This window comes from Numida meleagris, chromosome 2 (genome assembly GCF_002078875.1).
Source record: "Numida meleagris isolate 19003 breed g44 Domestic line chromosome 2, NumMel1.0, whole genome shotgun sequence".
Classification (NCBI taxonomy): domain Eukaryota; kingdom Metazoa; phylum Chordata; class Aves; order Galliformes; family Numididae; genus Numida; species Numida meleagris.
The window spans coordinates 125,216,485-125,241,569 of record NC_034410.1 but is presented as its reverse complement, the minus strand read 5'-3'; the positions used below and the strand labels follow the sequence as shown (position 1 = coordinate 125,241,569).

Below are 25,085 nucleotides of genomic sequence, written 5' to 3'. Positions count from 1 at the left end.
CCCAAAATTGGATGCCTAAAAAATTTGACTGTTCAGTCAAAATGTTAACAAAGCAAATGCGGCTACAACTATTTCACTGAATTTGCTGGTGAAACTTTCCAGGTAGCTTTGTTTTAAGGTCGAATATCCCTGAAAGAGGTTATTCTTGAGATGATGTACAGACTTCTTTTTCAGACATTAATTTTATGCATCCACAATTGCACTCCACAACATGGCCATTCAAAGCTGGCTCAGGCGCAGCATGCAAGCATCCAGTATGCTTCACATGCCCAATTTCAGGCCAAATGGGCCTCCATGCTAGATAGTTGGACAGTGAAGTCACTTTGGCGGTTCTATGTTCAAGTTCACCAACTTTATTTCTGAATGGAAAAAACAATTTCTGTTGGTGAACTTATTTCTAGGTTTGGGTGTCTCTCAAATGTGAACAGTTCAAAAGATGTGCTGCTTCACAATGTGCTAGCCTACATATTTGATAAATCAGTGGGACACATTCCATAGTGACGTTACAGACTGTAGAAGACCAACCGTGGTACTTGCTAGATACAGTGCAGAATATTTGAAACTGGATATGTCATTTCCAAGCTAAAGGGCAACTGCAGTCTTCTCAGGTTGTTTCCAAATCTCCTTCCAATGCTGCCATGAACAGACAATTGAAATACTTTCAATAAGGCCTTAATTCTGAAGTCTATGCTATTTCCAAGTTTTATAGACCAGTGTCATCCATGCTGTAAAGCCCCTGTCTGCAAAACTGTGTGTAAACTCAAACTCTTCTGTATTCATGACAACGTTACTGCATAAATGTGAAGACAAAGCAAATATGACTCAGAATGTATGATAGTAGTCATTAGGTGATTTAAGTCTAAACATTCAAGGTGCCCTAAAGTTTTGTCACAGTCAGATAGGAACAGGAATATATTCTTGATGACCTATGCTAAGTTTTTGGATGTAAATGTTCTTCAACAGCTCTCTCTGTTCTTCTGAAGTAGTAAATAGCTGTCTTCAGGGTATCAGTAGCAAGTATGTAGATAATTAAACTTATGATACCATTGGTAATGAGAACATAATTGATAGTTACAACATTGTTGGTAATGATGTTTATGATAACATACCTTTGTTAGCACAGCACAGAGAAATGCTTAGTCTTTGAGGAAGTCATGGTTCCTGAGACCCTGGGATGCTCTTGGTTTGGATGGCAGGAGGAGATGAGCTCTCTTCTGCAGCTCCAGATAGCCAGGAGATTTGGGGCTTGCCAGCACAGAACCAGGGTCCACTGTATATATCAGAAAATTCCCCTGCTCCATATTTTAGATGTAACCTTATAATAATTCAGGGTGTAAATGCAAATATCTAAGGCCAGACAATGTTCACTCACTATAGATCAGGAGTAACTAAGCCAGGAGACCTCCAACTTTTGACTTATGTTTTTATATTAGCTGATCTTCTTAATCCACTCTTCTCTCCCAACACTTTCCTGGGGGGTTAACTAACTTCATACTTTCTTAAATTCCTTAAACACAGCTTTGGATGGTCAGGGGGCTCATGTGAGGAGCCAGGGCATTTTTACTGTGGCTAGTGGATGCGAGCCTGAGTGCATCTCAGTGAACATAAATAAAAATTCAGTCTGAGGGAAGCTGGGTCAGCATAATGCACTCCTGGGAGGAAGAGAGGCGGAAGAAGGTGTAAAATACACCAACTCAGACTCCCTACAGGATTGCAGAGCACAGATTCACATCTGAATTTGGCTCCCATTGCCTGACTCAGAAAAGTGAACTCTTTCCAAGTCTGGAGACACCGGTACATTCCGTGCAAAATCCTTAAAGGGATACTGTTAAACTTGCCTAGCCCACAAATTAACTTAGCCTGACACATCTTGGGTTTTACTCTGGAGGCACAGCTCTGTTCAAAGAATCTCCGCACAGCAGAAATGAGGAAAAGAGAATGTGCTTCTCATGACCTGCCACTGCAGCCTGTGGCCTGCGGCTTTGGTGCCATAGATATTTATGCTGGGACTGCATGGATCTTTTATTTTTCAGATGGAGGAGGAAAGAGAATGAGATAGTGTGCTATAGCACAAACATTGCAGAGAAGCTTCCAAGATCCTCACAGTAGAGATGTCCTGTGGGAAATGCATGCCAAAGTAGGGGCTTGTTGGCTTGCAAATGTTCCACTGCTATATAAAATGCAAGAAGAAAACATACACAACAGGACTCTCTTCTACCATCTTTGTAAAAGGAACTAATTTGACAAATCAAAAGATGATGAGAAAGTATTAGTGCTGGCAATTGGCTTGAGATTTTAAATTCAGGATCAGATTTGGAATTATAGAGTTGTTTGAGTTGGAAGGGACCATTAAAGGTCATTTAGTCAAACTCCCCTGCAATGAACTGGGACACCTACAGCTCAATCAGGTTGCTCAGAGCCTCATCCAGCCTGACCTTGAGTGTCTCTAGGGATGGGGCATCCACAACCTCTCTAGGCAACCTGTTCCAGTGCCTCATCACCCTTCCTGTAAAAAAAACTTATTCCATATGCACAATCTAAATCTCCCCTCTTTTAGTATGAAACCATTTCCCCTTGTTCTATTCCAATGGATCCTGCTAATGAGTCTGTCCGCTTCCTTCTTACAGCCCCCCTTCAAATACTGAGAGGTTGCTACCAGGTCACCTTGTAGCCTTCTCCAGGCTAAACAGCCCCAGCTTTCTCAGCCTGTCCTCATAGGAGAGGTGTTCCATTCCATGTATCATTACTGTGGGTCTCCTCTGGACACACTCCAACAGGTCCACATCTCTCCTATACTGAGGACTCCACATTTACACACAGTACTCCAGGTGAGGTCCCATTAGCACAGAGTAGAGGGGCAGGGTCACGTCCCTTGCCCTGCTGGCCGTGCTTCTTCTGATGCAGCCCAGGATACTGTTGGCTTTCTGGGCTGTAAGGGCACATTGCTGGCTCATGGCCAGCTTCCCTTCTACCAGTACCCCAGAGTCCTTTGAGGCAGGGCTGTGCTCCATCCTTACATCCTCCAGCTTGTACTAATAGCAGAGGTTGCCATGACCCAAGTGCAAGGCCTTGCACTTTGATCAGCTGAACCTCATGATGTTCACCTGGGCCCACTGCTGGAGCCTGTCTAGGTCCCTCTGGATGGCATCCCGTCCCTCGGGTGTGTCAGCAGCATCACACAGCTTAGTGTCATCTGCAAACTTGCTGAAGGTCCACTCAATCCCACTGTTGATGTAATTGAAGATGTTAAAGAACACTGGTCCCAGTACTGACCCCTGAGGGACACTATTCTTCACTGATTTCCAACCAGACACAAGACCAACTCCCTTAGCCTTTCTTCATAGGAGAGGTGCTCCAGCTCTTTGAATATCTTCGCAGCCCTTCTCTGGACCTACTCTACTCAAACAGCTCCACATCCCTCCTGTGTTGGGGCCTCCAGGCCTGAACACAGGTACTCCCAGTGGGGCCTCACGAGGGCAGAGTAGAGGGGGACAATCACCTCCCTCATTCTACTGGCCACTCCTCTTTTGATGCAGCCCAGAGTCCTGCTGGCCTTCTGGGCTGCCAGAGCACACTGCTGTCTCATGTCCAAGTTCTCATCCATTCATGCCTCCATGTCCTTCTCTGCAAGACTGCTCTCAATGAATTCTTCTCTCCACTTGCTCACATATCTGGGATTGCTTCCATCCAAGTGCAACACTTAGCCTTGACGAACCTCATTAGATTCACGTGGGCCCAATTCTTAAGCCTTTCCAGGTCTCTTTGGATGTCATCCCTTCCTTGTGTTGTGTCAGCTGCGCCACTCAGCTTGGCGTCATCGCCAGAGTTGCTGAGGGTGCACTCAGTCCCACTATCCAGTGGGATCCAATTTTGTTTTCTTTTAATTTATTACTGTCAGTGCTGGAAACAAATTGCTGAAATTGTAGCTTATTTGTAACCAAGTTCATCGTGGATTTCCAGTTAAAAAAATATGATTTGTTCACAAAAAGCCTGCTTCAGAAATTGACTGATTGTGGGAGCCCTGCAAACAGTGCTACTGACACCAAGAAGAAGAGCAGAAGGAAAAGCAGAAAGACAACTGAATTTTTGCCCAGTAAGGGGACACAAGGTAGAAATGCAGCAAGAAGGCGAGCAGCGACAGCAGCCTAAGGCAGCATGAAGTGTCTGTGAGAGAGAACAGCAGCCCCAGCACAGCTGTGTCCCAGAGACCACATTTGTAATGACTCGGCATAGCACATGCCAGAAAGCCTGCCTACCCCCGCAACCATCAGAGTTGTGAGTGGATGCTTCAGGCCGAATTAATCCCTGGTGGAAGCTCAGGAAAAGCCAGGGGAGCTAGAGACACACACACACAAAAAAAGTGCAGCTCTTTATTAACATCATAGCTTGGAAGCCAGTTTTTGTACATCAAGAAGCGATAAGCAACCAAAATGATGTCGGAGAAGAAGAGGGCTTCTCTTTCTAAGAACTTCTGACTCCAGCATTACTCATCCTTATTTCCTGCTGTCCCTTCTATTCACTCAAGTCGCTGGTGGGAATCCAAAGCCTGTTAATTATCCCTTGCAAAAGAAACAGACTAAATATCTCTCTGCAATTTGATCAGCTTCATGGACATGGGCCAAGAGATTAGCACCAGATCGTGCAAGCAAAGGATCAGCCTGAGGTCTGCTGCAAGCCCACACTTCATGCAGGGGAAAGTTTTTCAGATCTAGGAATTTCACCTAAAAACTGTGCGCTGTAACATGATAGAGTGGGTAACATCTGCCAGGGTTTGCAAGATGTTAAATACACAAACATATGTTTGGGCAGCCTCATGCAGACTTTCGTAGCTCATAAAGAAGACACCTAAGGGGGTATGCTTTCAAGGGCTGAGGTCGACGTTTTTGGTTGGGGGTGATTAATTTTGGTTGGGAAGTGAGAAGTAATGGTGGTGAAAACTGGGAAAAATAAACTTCAGTGAAAGTCTCTGCAAAAAGCAGACGTTCCCAGAAAACATTTAGACCAAAGCCAATTTTCCTTAGAAGAAGTGCTAAAAGAAAGCAGTCAGACCAAACACTGACTTAACTCAGCTTTTTGCTTGCTGCCAGCCACTTCGAGGTGCAAATACACAGGTTTCCAGCTAGAGCTGAAGTGCAGGTGCAGGTCTGATAGCAACTCAATGAGAGCAATATGCAAAGCAGGTACCAGTGTGCAAACGGGACTGCATAAAGACAATTGTTCATGCTCTTTTCAGACATTATGCACAACTCAATTCAATCTGTGTCATGCCTGACCACATAGAGTTAAATCAAAACAAGCTGTTAGGCCAAACAAAGAGGAAATTAAACAATGGCAAAGATAAGTTCAGGCTGAAAAATATGGAGAGGTCTTTGAGGAAACAATAGGGATGTTATTAATTGTAAAATAGTCAGTAGGCTCCGAGCAGGTTGGCAGCATTCACTTTTCCAAGCCTGGGGTCAGAATCAAAGAGGACACTAAATCATCAAAGCAACCAGTGTGGAGAAAAGCAGAAGAACTGAATGTATTGCTGAGGGTTATGAAGAGCATGTCAGTGAATGCTGGCAGCTGGACAAAACACCCAGACAGAGACCCGCAGACTGCATTGCAGCTCGGCAGTCTGCTTCGAGCCCAGAGATGGAGGTAAAGGGCTGAAGAGCAGCTGGTGCCTGCAGGGAAGTTCTCTGGAGGTTTTCAAGACAGTGATATCACTGGAGGTATTTGAGAAACCTGGAGATGTGACACTGAGGGACATGGTTAGTGGGCATGATGGTGATGGGTTGATGGTTGGACTAGGTGATCTTAGTCATCTTGTCCAACCTCAGCAATTTCCATGATTCTATGAAACTCCTGCCTCACATTACTCTGAGTCAGGGAAAGTTCGTGGTACTGACAGCTGTTTAGTAATAGATCTATTATCTGTGATTTACTAAGTAAATATCAACATAGGTTTCCAAGACAAATCTTGAGTCTTCATGAAGAATGCATTTATCCAGCTGGGCTGAAGTCATTCAAAATATTAGTCAGAGAAAGACAATGTCCTCTGATGATAATGGAGCATGGTGTAAGGATGGGAGTGAGGGAAAGGGCACACCCTTGTCTTGCGCTGAGCACGGCTCAGGTGGGGCAGCCCAGCGCATCGGACAGTTCTGTCCAAGTTCTGTTCCACGGGACTCTCCCAGGTGCTGCTTCCAGCCCCAGAGCTTGCACAGCTTATGTCACCTTCCATACCACCACCATGGGCTGCAGCCCACCCCGCTGGCCATGCTCAACCAGTAGGGCAGAGACGGAGTCATGGTGTCTGTCTCAGCAGGATCTTGTGTGCTCCTCCAGGCACCTGCACCTGGGAGAGGAGCCGGCATCTGCAAGGCACATGGACATCCGCAGTGCAGGAGCGTCCTGCCCAAAATCTGGGACAGCTGCAGTGCCCTTGGGATGAACCTTCCCCTCCATTGCTCAGAGAGCACAGACAGCTGGCTCTGCAACATTTACAGTTGTAGTTAAACCAAAACTGGGAGTAAACAGTACTTCCTGGTCTTGAGTTAGGGATTCAGGTGCCCATATGTGATGGGTTTGGTCTGTGCTACAGTTCTTTCAGAGCTTTAGATATGGATGCAAAATACCATAATCTGGGGCTACACCAAATTTTTTTAGTTAATTACATAGCTAGTTGTAATAGTTACTTAAATTATTACTCCTATAAAGTAGCCAGTTAAAATAATAACTGTAACCCAGTTGTGTGTAGTTTTACATTCTTATCTGGCAATTGCCAACAATATGAAAGAATATCTGTATAGAATCATGTAGACAAGAAGAGGTACAAAATAGAAACAAAATGGAAAAAATGAAAAGACAAGAGGTAATGGCTTTAAGTTGTGCCAGGGGAGGTTCAAGTTGGATATTAGGAAACATTTCTTCTCAGAAAGAGTGGTGAGGTATTGGCACAGGCTGCCCGGGGAGGTGGTGGAGTCACTGTCCCTGGAGGTGTTCAAGAGACATGTAGATGTGGCACTGAGGGATGCGCTTACTGGGCATGGTGGGGGTGGGTTAGTGATTGGACCAGGTGGTCTTAGAGGTCTTCTGCAACTTTAATGATTCTATGATTCTAAGCTAATGTGTAAATCAATGCCTATTCACATTCCAGTCAGACTTGCATAAAGTATTCAAGGTTGCTTTTAATAACCTGTGACAAATGCTTTAGATCAAACCTCTTACTTGAAAATAAATTCTGTTCTAACATGAATTGTTTTGATTGTATTTTTGTACTAGTTTTCCATACATTTTGATAAAAATTAAAATAAAGCAAAACAGCAAAATATTGCACTGAGAACAGACTTTAAAACGATTTATCACATCTAACTGCAAAATGTTATGTTTCGGTCTAACTTTTATTGACTTAAATGTATGCCAAATTCTTGGTCTCACCAAGAGGCCAAACAACAAAATACTTAGAAAATTAAGTAAACTTCTAGCATATATATCATAAAACAAAGATGAGAGAGCATCAAATGGCAGGCCCTTGGAAAGTTCCCATGGCTGTAAATATAAGACGTAATGCAAGAGCTGAATATACACATTTCCCAGATTACCCATATCCCAGATTGTCTCTGGTGTCACTGCACAGACCTGATGGCACCTGTCGCCCAGTTCTTTGAGGAGCCCCGGGGTTTCACTGGGGACAGTTACCAGGAACAGTTGGTGGAGGCAGGAGCACACAGTCCTCACCGAGGTCCCCATGGAATCCAAAACCTGGCAGTGCTGTCAGGTAAGCAACAGGTCAGGTGAGGAACTGCCACAGTTTCTGAGGCAGTTCCAGTGTTTCTGACTACAGAAATACCTCCTCTACCCAAACTCCACCTGGCACTCGCTCCAGCACTGTCTGACTTCTGATTTAGTCCTTTCAAATTATGCTTTTATAAGTAGATGTAATCGCTTACTAATATGCCACTGTTTCAAGGGATGTTCATGAGAAGAGATTCTGGCTACTACCATTACAGTTGGCCTCGGTGTCAGAGAACATGCCTTGGCATGTTTAATTTTCCAGCATAGATATGGCCATGAGGACCAGGAAATATCACTCAGAATTAAATAAATACATAACAAAAAATATTTTCCAATATCTACAAGGAAATTTTGGAGGAGCTGACTGATGCCAAGTACTTTTTTACTCTTGATGTGTCAGCAGGGTTCTGGCAGGTGCCCTTAGCAAAAAACAAGCACATATTTGTGCACATTCAACAACCTCTTTGGGAGATACTGTTTCCTCCAGCTGCCATATGGGTTGTATTCAGTATCCAAGGTGTTTTACAAGTAAATAAAACATTTTTTTTTATCATATATGGAGTGCTTAAGCCTAAACAGATGAGAAAAAATAGCAAAATAACAAGACAAAAAGGCTCCAAGCAGCCTTGGAAATAACTAGATTTGCTGTGAAGAAATCAAACGGACAGTAACACAAAACTAAATGCTACATAATGAAAAGAGCACACCTGGAGAGGAAGTTTTGACAGCACGTCGTACACAGAGGTCCTAGTGTATGTGGGTTGTCACTAACATACCTGCCCCAACAAGCAGAGGATGTGCAAAATTCTCATAATGATGAACTCTGGAAATAAATGTATGGCTTAAATACTGTATCAAAAAACATGGAAAGTTGATATTGTTAAAGGAGGCTCTGTGCTGAGACCGGCCAGCACCAGGAAAAAGCTGAGGTGCTCAATAAGTGCTTTGCCTCAGTCTTCACTGGTGGTCAGACTCCCCACATCTGCCAGGACCCTGAACCTCGAGGTGTGGGTGAGAGGAGCAGACTCTGTCCCACTGTAACAGTGGAACAAGTCCAAGACCTCCTCATGAAACTGAATGTATGTAAGTCCATGGGGCCGGATGATATCCATCCTAGGGTTCTGAGAGAGATGGCTGATGTGGTCGCCGAGCCGCTCTCCATCATATTTGAAAAATCATGGCTGTCCGGTGAAGTCCCCAGTGACTAGAGAAAGGGAAACATTACTCCCATTTTTAAGAAAGGGAGAAAAGATGACCCGGGGAACTACAGGCCGGTGAGCCTCACCTCTGTGCCTGGGAAGATCATGAAGCAGATCCTCCTAAAGGACATGTCAAGGCACATACGTGACAAAGAGTTGATCCGAGACAGCCAGCATGGCTTCACCAAGGGCAGATCTTGCCTGACCAATCTGGTGGCCTTCTATAATGGAGTGACGGCATTGGTGGATGGGATAAGGGCAACGGATGTCATCTACCTGGACTTCTCCACAGCCTTTGGCATGGTCCCTCACCACATCCTTCTCTCCAAATTGGAGAGCTATGGATTTGAAGGATGAACTGTTTGGTGGGTTAAGAACTGGTTGGCTGGTCACAGCCAAAGGGTTGTGATCAATGGTTTTATATCAGGGTGGAGGCCGGTCACGAGAGGTGTCCCCCAAGGCTCAGTCCTGGGACCAGTGCTCTTCAGCATCTTTATCAATGACATAGACAATGGAATCGAGTGCACCCTCAGCAAGTTTGCAGATGACACCAAGCTGAGCGGTGCAGTTGATACACTGGAGGGAAGGAAAGCCATCCAGAGGGACCTGGACAGGCTGGAGAAGTGGGCCCATGTGAACCTAATGAGGTTCAACAAAGCCAAATGAAAGGTGCTGCACTTGGGCCGGGGCAATCTCAGGTATTTATACAAACTGGGGGAAGAACACCTCGAGAGCAGCCCTGTGGAGAAGGACTTGCGGGTCTTCGTGGACGAGAAGCTGGACATGAGCCAGCACTATGTGCTGGCAGCCTGGAATGCCTGTTTTACCTGGGCTGCGTTAAAACAGGAGTGGCCAGCAGGGAGAGGGAGGGGACTGTCCCCCTCTACTCAGCTCTTGTGAGGCCCCATCTGGAGTACTGTGTCCAGGCCTGGGGCCCCCAGCACAAGAAAGATGTGGAGCTCTTGGAATGAGTTCGGAGATGATCAGAAGGGCTGGAGCACCTCTACTATGAAGAAAGGTTGAGGGAACTGGGCTCGTTTAGCTTGGAGAAGAGAAGGCTCCGGGGAGACCTCATTGTGGCCTTCCAATACTTGAAGGGAGCATATAAACAGGAGGGGAAGCGATTGTTTATGAGGATGGACAGTGATAGGACAAGGGGGAATGGTTTTAAACTGAGACAGGGGAAATTTAGGTTAGATATTAGGAGGAAGTTTTTCACTCAGAGGGTGGTGACGCACTGGAACACGTTGCCCAGGGAGGTTGTAGATGCCCCATCCCTGGAAGCATTCAAGGCCAGGCTGGATGTGGCTCTGGGCAGCCTGGTCTAGTGGTTGGCAACCCTGCCCTCAGCAGGGGGGTTGAAACTCAATGATCTTTGAGGTCCTTTTCAACCCAGGCCATTTTGTGATTCTGTGTAATTCTGGTGCATTATTCCCTGAGTGAAGCACTTTCTATGATTCTATGATTCTATGATTCTATGATTCAAACGTCCAACAGACCTACCAGTGCCTCTGAACATGGCGCTGGCACTGTGCCCTCACAGCAGGCAGGTCCCAACTGGAAGGTGATCAGCTCTGTGCCACAGCCAGCACTGAACACTGTTGTCAGATGTCTGAGGGCCATCATCTTTCATCTCAAGCTCTGGGGTTTCAGATAGTTGCTTGAGTAAGCGCAGTGCTAAGATTTAAAGCCAAGTAAGAACAATATGCTGCTGTTACAAATTATGCCCTGCCAAGCCCTTCAACCAAGAACACACAAAAGTTTTGGTTCCTTCATCTTTCCAGCACTGTGTTGCATCTGAACACAAACCCAGTCGACATGGAAAAAGTCTGGACCGTATGACAAAAATCTGAATGTTCTCAGTCTGAAACGGCCTATGTGATATCCAGCTGGAGCAGTCTAATGCTTGGCTGGTGACAGGGAGACCTTGATGGCCTGAAGTGTTGGGTGCAAGAATTACAGCAGAAGGCAATTCTGACTGCTGGCACACAGGGATGCAGGAGCATCTCTGAAGTCTTGCTGTCAGTATCACCATGATTTTCTTGAGGAAAGCACTGGTTACAAGCAGCAATCAAATCCTCAGATACCAGTTACTCAGGGGCAGATGAGACCTAAAAAACACCAGCCATGATTAAGTGTAGGGCAGAGAGTTGGCAGTCTTGCCCAGGGAAGTCCAGTATGAGCAATAGCCAAATTGACTTCAGACAGATTTTGTCCTACAACACAGCTTGGCCTCTATACAACGCCGCATGGTAGCTAAACTGTGCTTCTTGGTTGGCTGTCTGACATTTTGTACTATCTACGTTTTGCTTGTTGTTGTTTTTACAGTCAATGAAGGAAGAAGATGCCTATGAACCTTTAATAATTGTTTGCAGAATTCAATTGGAGCCAGTTTTCATGTTGAACAGAAGCCCATATCACACAGTGCTATCACTTAGCACCAAGGCACTGAAGGATGTGACCTGTTACACTTCTCAGCTTGGAATGATCTGCAGTCAAAACAATGGATCTGGCCATGGACATCTGCACCCAGATGCTCCATCTAGCCCATGAATCCCCTTGGATTATGCCAAAGAGGACAAGGGTCACTTTTGAGTGCAGTGGTAAAAGCATAGATGTTCTTATGAGAGGAGGAATGAGGTTCATGTAGACAGAGAAAAGACAAAAGCAAAAGGATTAAAACATGAGATAATCAGAACACAATGACCTGCTGTTTAAATCCAGACTGGTAATGCAGAGGGAGAATAAATTAATCAAATAGTGAACCAACTATTCCAATTTAAATAGTCAGACATTTCCTTTTACAAATAACTGGTATAAAACAAAAGATGGTGGAGAGAAGGGACTGAAGATTATATTATTTTTATCAAGCAGTGTTGTACTTGGGGATTAGAGGAACTAGTATTCATGATATTTTAATAAAGTCTGGTTTTGGCAGCTTTTTCAGCATCCACATGCAGAAAGAAATGTCACTTCCAAATATCAGATTAACAGTAAATCTAGTTCTTTCATGTCTTCTGAGCTTCATCCTATTGACTTTCAAATCACTGAGTGATTTAGAATAACAGAGTGTTTCAGAAACAGAATATACTTGGTGGCATTTCAAGTCTAACATTTTGCTCAAATGTGCATTGTCCAGTTCAGCAGATTGTTTAACAAAAAGCAGCTACAGGGGTCAACAAACCTGACTCAGCAAAGTTACTGGAAAAATTCAAGATGATAGATTTTTTAAAAATCTAAGATAAACCACATGACTGGGTTTCAAGTTTTAAATGAATTTCAGAAAGAGGTGATAAAAAAAAAAAACAGTATAAGAAAGTTAGCAGAATACTTAAAATCCCATGCTTGTAATTTTAGTACTTGTTTTGTTGTGGGAGTAAATCAGAGTATCAATACTGTCAGTGAAATTCTTACAATTTTCTTTGGGAAGAACATTGCATTAAAGAGACTCTAACCTAGCAATCCCTTGATCATTAAAACTCTCAATAATCAAAAGAGGGTCAAAAGGCAAACAAATGAAATAAAATCCAGTGATTGCAAAAATAAACAACTGAGCAATAGATGGTAATTTCATGAAGCATATGCAGTAGTTCATATTGCAAGAGTGGGTGGACTGGGAACAAGACTGTATTTCAGGAAAAAAAAAAGATATTTGTCTGAAAATGATCTCTTAATTTTTTTGCTACTCTTTTATCCACCACAATTGTGCGGTCTGTTTTTCAGAGAAAGAAGAAGCCAGCTGAACTTCCTTTGGCCAGAGCTGTTTTGTCTCAGGAGTGGAGTCAGGTTTCTCTTGAATAACTGAAGGCAAGATTGTTGTCTTATATTATATGTGTTGTTACCAAAGCTATTGTGGATGAAGACCATACCCAAACCATAGCAGACTGTACCAAGTCCAGAGAAATACGTCCTTTTCTTCTTCAAAAAAAAAATGTTTTCCATTGTACCACTGAGGAAACATCTGTTGCTAATCCATGTCGTTCTAGAAGACTGACTAGTAGCAGTAGATAGTCTTAAGAAAAAATCTTCCTTAGTGCCCTTTCTGCACCCTAAACATACCAAACCAGGGAAAGCAGATGTGCCAGACTCCAGCAGGAGGTGATGCAAGATGAGCTGGAGGCATACCCACTTGTCCAAGTAAACCTTGAGTTTACATGCAAGACCTTGTGTTTTTCTTACGTACTTTTTCATTCTTTTTTAAAGACTGCACGTGCAAAACCAACATACAAGATATTGGGAAGAAATTTAAAGAGTATTCTTAGACCTTGAGCACAGGGGAAAATCCTAAGCACATAACCTTCAGACCTCAAACCTGTGATGACTGCTGGCTCTCTCCATTTTGTCTAGGAAGTGGTCTTTGGCATTTTCTCATCCATTTAGAGATCTGTGTATTTTCAGCTCTGTGTCTGTTTCCAGGAGAGCACCGAATGAAGTCTACAAAGGGAAGCAGGGGCAGTGTGTGTCAAGGCAGACAAACCTCTGCACTCCTGGACCAGGAGCCTATTCACACAGCACACTGTAAAGAGGGTCAAAATGGGAGGTGATTCTTTTTGCTGTTATCCAATAGATAGCTGGGAATGTATTTGTCTATGTCATTTGAGTTGAAACATAAATCAGATCATCTCTGCCCATCCTGTTTTTGCTGTTACCGCATTTACTTTACTCATTTGCTTTCTTCTACAATAGCATTGCACTCTCCGTTATCAGAATACTTCAGTTCCTGGAGTAATGTTGTTTTCAAAATTTCTCCCATTTCTCTTATTTTACCCTTTTCTCTTCCACTATGTTGTTCCAGCAGCCCCATAATGCAGCTCCCCTTCACGCCACAGCCTTGATACCACATTTGGTATATACTCTCATTTTATGTCTCTGTCATATATAACGTACAACAACAATTTTCGTTACAGATTTTCAAGATGAGGCGTCACTATGCCTTTATGCTCCTTATACAAAGGTTAAACACTCTTTCCTTCCTCCTCATGACGTAGTCCTTCCCACATTAACTTTTACAGGTAAGTGACTGGTGAAGAAGGTAAGACAACACTACCTCAGCCCTTCATTGCCCTCTAGTGCAGTATTTCATACATAGACATCTCTAATGAATGTCAAATTGTCAGACTAAGTAGTGCTTTGTATGCTGGGATCTCAGAAACTATAGTAAATCAAGTGAAACACCATAAGTGCCATCATATGATGGTCATTCCTTGAATCAAAACAAGCAGGAGGGAAGTGGAAGGAGGTCATCTGTCTGACAAGGTAGGATGGTTGTTCCTAAAGAAAGCTGATGCACAAGAGTTATGGATCTGGGTCTTGAAAATAGAGAGATGCAGCTTCTTCCACTTGAGTATTTTGTTTTAATCTACTAAAAGTGAGTTATGGGAGTCCTGGACCTTGGGTGCCCTTTAGAATTTAGGTTGCAGTAGAAGGATAGAGATTCAAGAGCTTGTGAAGGCACTGTAAAGGTGCAGAATATGTTTCCATCTCAGGTTTGCACTGTCTCAGTTTTGGGGTTGTTTGGAATCAGTGAGTGTTTCTGAGCAGAGGCAAGTTAGAGAAAGAAGGATCTGACAGAAGAGGACAAACATGCAATGAAATGCTTAAGTGAACGGAAAAATTTAATTAATGGCTGATGTGGTATTAGGAGCACTGAGAGAAATAAGCAAAGATGGAAGAAGAAAAAGCTCTTGACACTGTTGAGTGGAGTATCTATGTTGGTAGCACCATTACAGAAAGACATACCTGGGGTTTCACATACCCAACTTCCAGCTAATTAAGGTACTTTCGGTGCACATTTCCTCACGTGTTGCACTGTGTGTCAGAGACAGCTGGCTGAAAAATGCAAATGGCAGTATTTGCATTTTTTGAAACTTCAAACTGATAAGGATTTTTTTCAAAAAAAAATATTTTAAACAAATGAAATTATTTCTTTTCTAATATCAGATTTTATCTCAAGAAAATTAAAATTTGGTTTTCAGTAAAAATCCATAGTTTTTTGTTGATTTTTCTTTGTTATTTCTATTTCAGTTTATTTATTATTACTTCTTTTGGTGTTACTTTATTGTTGCCGGTAATTAAAAGAGTTTCAGTGATATCAGTGCTATCCCTACAATTTCATTATCTGGAAAGCAAAAACTCAGATAAATGCAGACACTTTAGTGTGACTTTATTTAAACATGCAGATTGTTTCAGAGAAGTCTATTGTTTAGGACACTGCTAAAGCCCTGATTTATCTTTTAATGTGAGTGCTGTTTAACTATAACTTTAAGATGATCATTGAGTCAGAGTATGGAAAACAGTGTTCCACATTCATCTTACACAAATACTTATTTCTATGTTTACCAGGACTCTGAGAAATCAAATACAGGATGAGTTGAAAATTATTTTACTCTGAATAGTATATTAAAAAAAAAATTAAAACATATATCTCAAAGAAGATTAACCCGCTCATTCCATCTACCTCTTCATGTGAACCAAGGAATGCACTTAGAACAACAGATATCATCATGTTAAATTATATGGCTATTTCTTTCCTTTGACAATGGAAGTTTCACAGAACAGCTTTGCTTGTATTGGTGTGGTCCTACTTTCTCATGGTTAAAAGAAAGGATTTTGTTCACCGTTGAAGGAATGTAAAAATCACTTGCAAGAATTGAACTTTGGGTGCTAGCGAAGTCAGTGGAAGTTTTGCTATTGAATTCCACAGAAACAGGGTTCATATCTAATGCCTTGCCCGGGCTATACCAATGTCTGTTGGATTCTATTTGAGCCTATGATATCATCTGCTGCATAATACAAAAAAACTTGTTTTTAAGTAGGGCTGATTATTTTAATTCAGTCTAAATGATCTTTCAAGAATCTTTATGTCATAAAGCATGTCAGTCCTCCACCAGTAAAAATAATAATAAACAAAAAATAATAAAATAATCTTAAACTACTTTAGCATTTTCCGTGCATTTAGGGTTATTCAGCTGACCTAACTGATTTTTTAAATAATTTTTTTTTTAATCAGCTCAACATAAGTCTGTTTTCTCAACAAAAGCACATTCCATCATGAAAGTTTTTAACAGGTTGCCTATGCTCTCTGGCCTCCAAATTCCAGGCTTCCCTTGGCCTCACCACTCTCCCAACAACTGGAAAAACCCTCCTCTGGGAAGGCCTTGTAGTTACCCACAGGAGCCAGCATACTCCAGGGCCAAGCACAAGGCCATGTACCTGAAGCCACAGTGATGAACGTCAGCCTGCAACATCCAAGCTACAGCACCTTCCTTGTCATCCAGAGATGTAGATGAATGTTAAGTCAGATGGTCTGGGCACTTCAACAGTCCAAAATGTTTCCATTTGGAACAGGAGCAATGAAAAGTGATGACTGAAAACATCAAAATGTTTCCCACTTTTCAAGCACTCATATGAACAGAGAGCAGAGTTTCCAGCCTCTCATCCTGGACACCCTGGGCTCAATCTTGGATAAGTTTTATTGGGTGAATTATTTTTGTGCCCGATATTCTGGTTCCTTGGAGGACATCTCTTCCCTCCCTGAGAGAAAAGCTCTAATTCACCTGGCCTAAGCCTAGGTCTTGGATTGAAGTAACCTTTGAAACTGTCAGCCTCATCCTGCAAGGTCCTTTTAGGCTGAACAGTACTTTCATGGAAGCTTCTATGAAGCAAACTTCTTAACACCACATCACAGCTTATTTTTTAGAACAAAAGATTAAAAGGTTCTGAAAATGGTATGTTTACTGTAGATTGTAGCAGACAACCAATGTTATCTAGAAGTTTTCCATCCTTCATCAGAGAACTTGAGTGGCATTTCTGTAACTTTCCCAGCATGTCCCTTGCTATTAATCCTGTTCCATATCTCCTTCAGAAATTTTTTGACTCTGTTTCCTGGAGTTTCAATTCTCTTCCATATCCTGCCTGGGACACATCCTGCCCCAGTGGGCAGAATTTGCTGAATTCAACAGCTGCACAGATGTACAGCATCAAAGTGGATGGCATTTGCAGCAATCCTAAATGTGATTGTATCCCTCCTTGCCTGTGGACAGTCGGCACCTCCTAGGACCAAATGCATTTTCATACTGTAAATCCGTCACAGTATTTAAAGACACTTATAAACATATGGAATTCATAAATTACCCAAGCACAGTCCAGCATCCTTCAAGATTTTTTCTGAAGCTAAATATTCTACAGAAATGCAAACTGTTATTATCATCATGTCATGCAACCAACAGCAGTTATAAGTAGTGAAGAGATCACTGCCACTTGCTCTTTGCGTTATGCTGTCCTAATATGTGTTTAAAATTTGTTGGTCATTTACGGTTCCAAATAATGCATTGCTTAACAACATATTTGTATGAGCAAAGAAACTGAATTTAAAACAGATCGAGCAGAACTAAATAATGTTAATAATCTTAAAAATAGTGAGCTAATAAAGCTAGGATGAGCAAATCACTTTCTCTACATTTCCATCAGATTTGAAATAAGGGCAGTTTGAAGAAAACGAGTCAGCTGTTACTGACATATATGCACACAATTTTCCATTGGAATGTCTAGGGCAAATTGTACTGATGCAAGTACAGGAACAGCTGGATGTACTTTGAGGAAACAATAAAAAAGAAGGTAGCTTCAGGGGGCATTTTGATATAAAAGGAATTTGTCTGAGATAGTTATGGTCCAATAGATTAATGCCTGAGTGAAAGACAATTGAAGCCAAAGTCTCCCTCCCAGCTTTGTTGGACTTTGGATGAGGCCATAAAGCAGATTACAGTGTGAGCTGAACTCCATCCTTAGCTATTGCAGGTGTTACTCTTCCAGCTACAAATTGCTGGCAACTAACAAATACTGAGGGACCTTAAGTATTTCTACCAGATGACACTGATCTAGTCATTGAAAAAAAGACTCCTTGCTTCTGATTAATGAGTATTTGGTGAGTTTTCAATACATTGTGGTTACCCTGACCTGCAGCTTTCTGCAACCACTGGAAGTTTGTTCCACTGCTATACTTGGACCATACGGTCAAAGGTCTCTCTTGTGGTGAAAACTGTAACCTTAGACGGTTTTCTGTCTGGGCTTACTGCATAAGTCTGTTCACTAATTCACTCTTTGTTCCACAGATACATGTTATGGGTCTGGAGAACAGCATGCTGAAAAGACATAAGGGGAGAGGTGAGATAGGGCCAGTAGAGGCCAATGGAGCGGAGTGCACATTTCTTCAAGATGCAAAGCCGTTCCAACTTTCCCTGTTCCAGAAGGCAGAGTGGTCCCAAGGCAGCATAACACTGGCTTTTCTTCTTTCCCTCTCTTAGCAGCCACTTCTTCCACAGAGCTTGTCCAGCCAGAGAAGAGAATAAGAACTTTGTTTTGACCAAGGATATTTTTTTCTCTTTCTGGAATGCTGTCTCAGCTAGAGAGTGACTCAGAAATGAGAATAGCTGAGGGAGACTATGGATTCCTATTTAGGTGAAAGATGAGACGTTGATCTCTTTCAGCCCACTAGAAACACTGTGGAACAGAAGCTTTTTATTTTTATTTAATTCTTAATGACGAAATAGCAATTATAATAACTCACCCAGTACTGTCTGGCAGCATGTAATTTCTATCCATCTTTACTTTCCATGACTCCAATTCAGTGTTATAAAATACAGCTGCAATATGCCATGGATTTTCCTTATCAGCATCTCTAGGAGTGCGCTCGCTCCAAAGTAGACAAGGAGATCGTGGCCCCATTCCAAGATATGTTGACAGAGCTGGTTTTCATGGGACAAATTAGTGGGTATCACCCAATTTCTGTTCAAGTATTATGCTTCAAGCAGCTTTGGCATTCCTAAGAAGGCTGATGCACATCCCAAATGACAGTACAGAAGCTGCATGGATTACATTTTGTGTTAGAAAGCAGTAGGATCACCTGAAGCCCGGCATGGGGGCCACATGATGACAGCTTGGGAGGTTGGAGGGGAGGGGAGGGGAGGGGAGGGGAGGGGAGAGAACATGGTGGTCAGGAAAGGTTCCTAAAGAACAAATGCCACTATCTTCAGGAAAGTTGCCATCTTCAAGCTCTTCTTGGAACTACAGGCTGGTCATCCTCACTTCAATTCCTTAAATGCAAAAGAGCAAATAATACTGGAAATCATTTCTAAACATAGAAGAGATAAGAAGGTGACTGGGAATCATGAACATGGTGTCATCAACATTTACAAAGAGGAAATCATACCTAATCAGCCTTTTATGCTCAGATGATTAGCCCATGGAATGAGAGGAGAGCAGCTGAAGAATCACAGAATGACTCAGGTTGGAAGGGACCTTAAAGACTGTCTAGTTACAACCCCTCTGCAGTGGACAGGGTTGCCAACCACTAAATCAAGCTGTCTAAGTCCAACCTGGCCCTGAATGCCTCCAGATGGGGCATCCACCACTTCCTTGGTCAACCTGTTCCGGTGTCTCACCACTCTCTGAGTAAAAGATTTTCTCCTCATTTCTAATCTAAATCTCCCCTCTTTTGGTTTAAAGCCATTCTCCCTTGTCCCATCATTACAAGACCGTGTAAAAAGTCAGTCTCCGTCCTGCTTATGAGCTCCCTGACCTCCCTTCAAGTACTGGAAGACCACAATGAAGTCTCCCAGGAGCCTTCTCCAAGCTACACAAGACCAACTCCCTTAACCTTTCTTCATAGGAGAGGTGCTCCAGCCATGTGAACATCTTCACAGCCCTTCTCTGAACCCACTCCAACAGCTCCACATCCCTCTTGTTTTGAAAGCCCCAGGCCTGGACACGGTACTCCAGTGGGGCCTCACAAGGGCAGAGTAGAGGCGGACAATCACCTCCCTCATTCTACTAGCCTCCTCTCTTCTGATGCAGCCCAGAGTCCTGCTGGCCTTCTGGGCTGCCAGAGCATTCTGCTGTCTCATGTCCAAGTTCTCATCCGTTGAGTACCCCCATGTCCTTCTCCACAGGGCTGCCCTGCTGATTTCTTCTCTCAATTCGCACACATATCTGGGATTGCCCTGACCCTAGTGCAACAGTTTGCACTTGGCCTTGTTGAGCCTCATTAGGTTCACATGGACCCACTTCTTAAGCCTTTCCAGGTCCCTCTTAATGGCATGCCTTCCTTGTGTTGTGTCAGCTGCACCACTCAGCTTGGCTGATGTCATCAGCGAACATGCTGAGGGTGCACTCAATCCCCATCATCTATGTCATCAATAAAGATGTTGAGGAGTGCTGGCCCCAAGACGGACCCTTAAAATTGTACTTTATAACTCATGGGAACTTCTCTTGCTTGCTCCTGTCTGTGCATGCCACTGCCTCCTGTCAAGGCCAGTGTTTTTCTTATCCACAGAAGCCCCAAAACAGGTACTATGCACATGAAACACTAAAGGATTTCCCACACCGGGAGTCGAACCCGGGCTGCCTGGGTGAAAACCAGAAATCCTAACCGCTAGACCATGTGGGAAGACAATGGCTAGTTCTTATCTTGACTTAAGCAAGGTTTTCAACACTGTCTCCCATAATATCCTCATAGAAAAGCTGAAAAAGTATGAGCTAGAAATCATTGAGGTAAATGGTCTGAGAGGTGAACAGAAACTGGCTGAACAGTTGAGTTTCAAGGACTGTGTTCCTTGGTATGACAGAGGCAAGTCACTGGTGGTGTACTCCAAGGTTTGATAATGGGTCTAGACCTGTTTGACATCTTTATTAACGACCTGACTAGTGTGGCAGAGTGTACTCCCAGCAAATTTGCAGATGATGCAAAACTGAGAGGAGTAGCTGCTACACCATGAACTGCTGTTCCATGAGACCTTGACAGAAAGGAGAAATGGGCCAACAGGTACCCCACCAAGTTCAAGAAGGGGAAAAGGAAAGTGCTTCACTCAGGGAAGAATGCACCAGAATCACAGAATGGCTTGGGTTGAAAAGGACCTCAAAGATCATTGAGTTTCAACCCCCTTGCTGAGTGCAGGGTTGCCAACCACTAGACCAGGCTGCCCAGAGCCACGTCCAGCCTTGAACACATCCACCAGGACAAGGTGGAAGGCAGCTTTGCAGAAAAGGCCTTTGGGGCTACTGGTGGACAAGCCTAACATGAGTCAGCAATGTGCCTTTTTGACAAAGAATGCCAATGGCCTCCTGGAAACACATCCCTCTCAGCACGTTCCTCCCAGCAGGCTGAAGGAGGTGATCTTGCTCATCTGCTCAGCACTGGTGTGGCCACACCTGGAGTGCTGAATCTAGTTCTGGGATCCCCAGTGCAAGAGAGACCTGGATGTACTGCAGAGAGTCTAATGAAGAGCCACAAAAATGATTAAGGGATTGGAGCACATCACTCCTACGAGGAAAGGCTGAGAGCACTGGAACTCTTCACTCTGGAAAAGGGAAGGCTCAGATGTACAAATGCCTGATGGAAGGTATAAAAAATATGGAACCAGACTCTTCTCCGCAGTGTCCATTAATAGGACAAGAAAAACAGACATAAACTAAAATATAGGACATTCTGTTCAAGCTTAAGAAAAACTGCTTTACTGTGAGTGCAGTTGAAGACTGGCACAGGTTGCCCAGAGAGGCTATGGAGTCTCCAGTCTCAGAGATGTTCAAACCTGATTAGACACAGCCCTGAGATACCTGCTGTAGCTAACACTATTCAAAGCATGAGGTCGACCCAGGTGATCTCCAGAGGTGCCTGCCAGCCTCAGCTATTTTGTTATTCTGTGGTTCTGTAGTTTGGTCACATACAGCTGAACCAGGAGGTACTAGGATAGCCTTCACATCCTCCACACAGGAGTGCAGTCCAAGCTACAGCCTGACCTTTCAGGATTTTGTCTCTCACAGCCAAGACACTGGCAGAAAAGAGTCAAATACAGTGGAATCTTCCCAAGCTCTTGAGAAAGTTCATTGGCTTGATGACAGAACCACTGGCAGCTACAATCTGATTTTGTATTGAAACCCACTATTCAAACTGAAATGGAGAAATGGCAGTCAGCATGAAGAGGCAACATTGACAGAGGTTCCATTTTTTCTGTTAAATCTACCTACAAACCAGGGCTGAAAATCTGGATAAGGTGGAGGTGGGGAGGAATCCACAGCTGGGAGGAGAAAGGGAGAAGGAGACAATGAGTTTTATTTTAAACATACGTATTAATCATGGCACAGAAGAGAAATAAGGGTGGGAAACTGCAGCTGGGAGGGGGAGGGCAGACAGAGGCGCTGATGATTATTGTAAATATAATTATTAAATCATTGCTCCAAGCAGGGAACCAGGGTGGGAATATGCAGCTGGAAGGCGGAGGGCAAGGGGAAAGCAGCAATTTTATATTCAGTGTTTGTACTGAGCATGGCTCGGGATGGGACCAGGGGTACAGCCTTGCAGCTGGAGGTGGGAGTGCCACAGGAGAACACTGGTTCCTAGACCTGTCACATTAAAATATGCACATCTTGCTTCCAAGAAACTGTGGTGCAAAGGCTTCGCAAAGCTTGCAGAATGGGAGAGCTTTTATTTTAAAGGAGTGAGGGAGAAATCTTGTTCACCTGCTGGGTTTTTGCTAAGCTCTTGCAGCTCTATTACAAAATTACTCCATAAACTTTTACAACTGGCCTCATGCCAGCTAAATGTCATTATTAATACTGCTATGGAAAGTGCCAACAGAACTGAAATACTCGTGGGGATGCACTGCAAAAGACATACAAAACTCCAGACTTTTGGACAGTCAGAAGAAGGAAAGGGAGAAGGGGGAGGAAGAAAATTGCCATATGGACCCTGTATGAATTAATGGTGTTTATAACAGAACAAAGGTCAGTCATCAAGATTGGCCACTGCCAGCGTGTTTCCACCTTGGCTGAAGTAGCTGCATCCACTCTGGTTCACAGAAATAGGTTGTGGGATATGTTTAAGGCAGAGAAAAGTACTATTGTGCGTTTTAGATATTCTACAATGATAAGAATGACTATACAAGAAGTAAACTATGAAGAGAACAAGATCATCTTCAGTGCTGAATGCTTTCACCCTCCAAAGCTGTCACTGGGAGCAGAAGGTACTTAGAAACTCACAGGGTCTGGCTCTCAGCCGTGTCATCACCTCACAGTGTCTCTGGCACAATCTGTTGGAAAAGTGATCATGAAGAACTTCTTTGATTTGGTCATCCTACATCTGCGGCAACACAGCTGAAAATTTCAGAGCTGAAAAGAAAAAAATAAGAAACCTTTTAGTAAAAAATGTATACAAACCATCACAACACACCAGGAGTGTCATCCAGGTCTTGATTTTGGACTTACAAGGAACAACAAAAGTAATAAACTCCACAGTCACAGTTCACGTGGACATTGATTACCTGTGTCAGAGAAGGCCTTGAGTTGGAGATTTAGAACTGGATTGGGAGAAATAATCACCAAATTTGGAATATTCTGGCCTGAAGTCAGTCTGAGACTCTGTGCAGTTCATAGGTAATGGAAAAATCAGGTCTATAAAAGTTTGTACATTCATTCAGGCCCCCTCAACCTGTTTTCAATTCCTCCCTGGATAATTCTGAGGGAAGCTGAATGTCAGTCAAAGAAGTCACATTAAAGCACACATTTTTAGATCTTTTTAGTACTGAAAATTTGTCATATTCTCATCCTCAGGTTATAGGGATATTCTCTGGCTTAACCACTCTCCTGAATAGGATTGCTTTATTGAATCAGGGCCACAGAAAACATCTGTCTCTGCAGCACAGGGGATGCTCTTCACGAAGCTCATCATCAGGAACTCCTTCATGAATAAAGCACTGAAGCAATATTTTCTCTTTCTTTTTTTCTTTTTGTTATCAATTTAAGAAAAGGCACCATGAAATAGAACAGGACCTGGGTCATTACCTTGTAACTAATCATAGTGGCAGTCTTTTGTGCTCTTTGCATGGCAAAGCACTGATAATAACAGAATTAGTCATTAGAAAGGAAAAAGTCGTCTTGCAATTTTCCTGCCAATTAAATATTGTTTCCTGTACTTTCTAATGTCTTGTTTAGATCAAATTTTAAAGCCTCAAGGATTCAGCAATTCACTTTTTCCTGGGAAAAAAAAAATAACTCCAAAGAGCTCAAATTTAGAAGTTTAGTTTAGATGCCCTCCTTCTTAGCTCTATTTAGATTCAGCCTTCTCTTTCCTATTCAGTGACTTGAAGAGATGCTCTCATCTTAAAATATATGATTTCACTCTTTTATATCTGCAACTAAGTATCATAGAAACTTATAAATGCATCTATATATTTAAATATAATATAATATAAATATATATAAGTGTATTATATAAACTTATAAATAAATTATGTATATGATTTTATGAACAAATTGAACTTCTGATATCAGTGGTCTCTGGATATTGACAGTTAGAACCTCTACAGCTTTAGTTTAGTCACAGATTATGCTTGCCTTTCCCCAAAGATTTCAATGAAATGAATACATTCATATGAAGAAACTTTATTCCAGAAGTTAATAAATTAATACACATCATTGTTTTTAACTGATTTTAATATATCTTCTTTATGTATTCAGATATTGATTTATCATAGAATCATTTGAGTTGGAAAGGACCCATAAAGGCCATCTCGTCCAAACCCCCTGCAATGAACAAGGACAGCTACAGCTAGATCAGGTTGTCTTAGGTAAATCCATAAAAAAGACTCTGCGGTCTTCAGCAGGGAAGGTCTCAAGTCTCCTGAGTTGTATGCTTTCATCCTGCACTCAGTCTCAGTTACATTACAATGTATTTGTCTGTATATTTAGATGTACTTCAGGTGAGACTGAGGAAAATATCAGATTTAGACGTCCAGTGCTCATAAAGCACAAATAACAGGACTAACTAACTCAGACTTATTTGACTCTTACCATGGTGGGAGATTAGAATTTAAACTCCCACTGAGCCCAGGCATTGTGTCTAACCTAAGGCAGGTGGTTTTTTGTTCATTTGTTTGTTTTGCCTTTTTTTTTTTTTTTTTTTTTTTTTTTAGAAAGAAGGGATAGAAGTCATACTTACTCAGAATAATGAAGGATGTCTGTAACAATAGACAGGATTCTTCTCCGGTTCACACTAAGCCTGTAACGGTATAACAATAATGACATCAGTGAAATCTCTCTTGATTTGCCAGGTGTAAG

General features: G+C 42.7%; 1 long non-coding RNA gene and 1 other non-coding gene across 4 annotated transcripts in view; both read right to left on the bottom strand.

The window, feature by feature from the left end:
* Positions 18,935 to 25,085, bottom strand: part of LOC110395030 — a 19,182-nt gene continuing 13,031 nt past the window's right edge. For 2 of the 3 annotated variants that reach the window (XR_002436111.1, XR_002436113.1), the window contains one exon: positions 20,974 to 23,138. This is a non-coding gene — a long non-coding RNA (uncharacterized LOC110395030). Of the gene's footprint in view, positions 19,070 to 20,973; positions 23,139 to 25,085 lie in introns of those variants that run through there. The other variant, XR_002436112.1, reaches the window with a different exon arrangement.
* Positions 20,350 to 20,421, bottom strand: TRNAE-UUC. Its single transcript has one exon. It is a non-coding gene; the product is annotated as a tRNA-Glu (tRNA).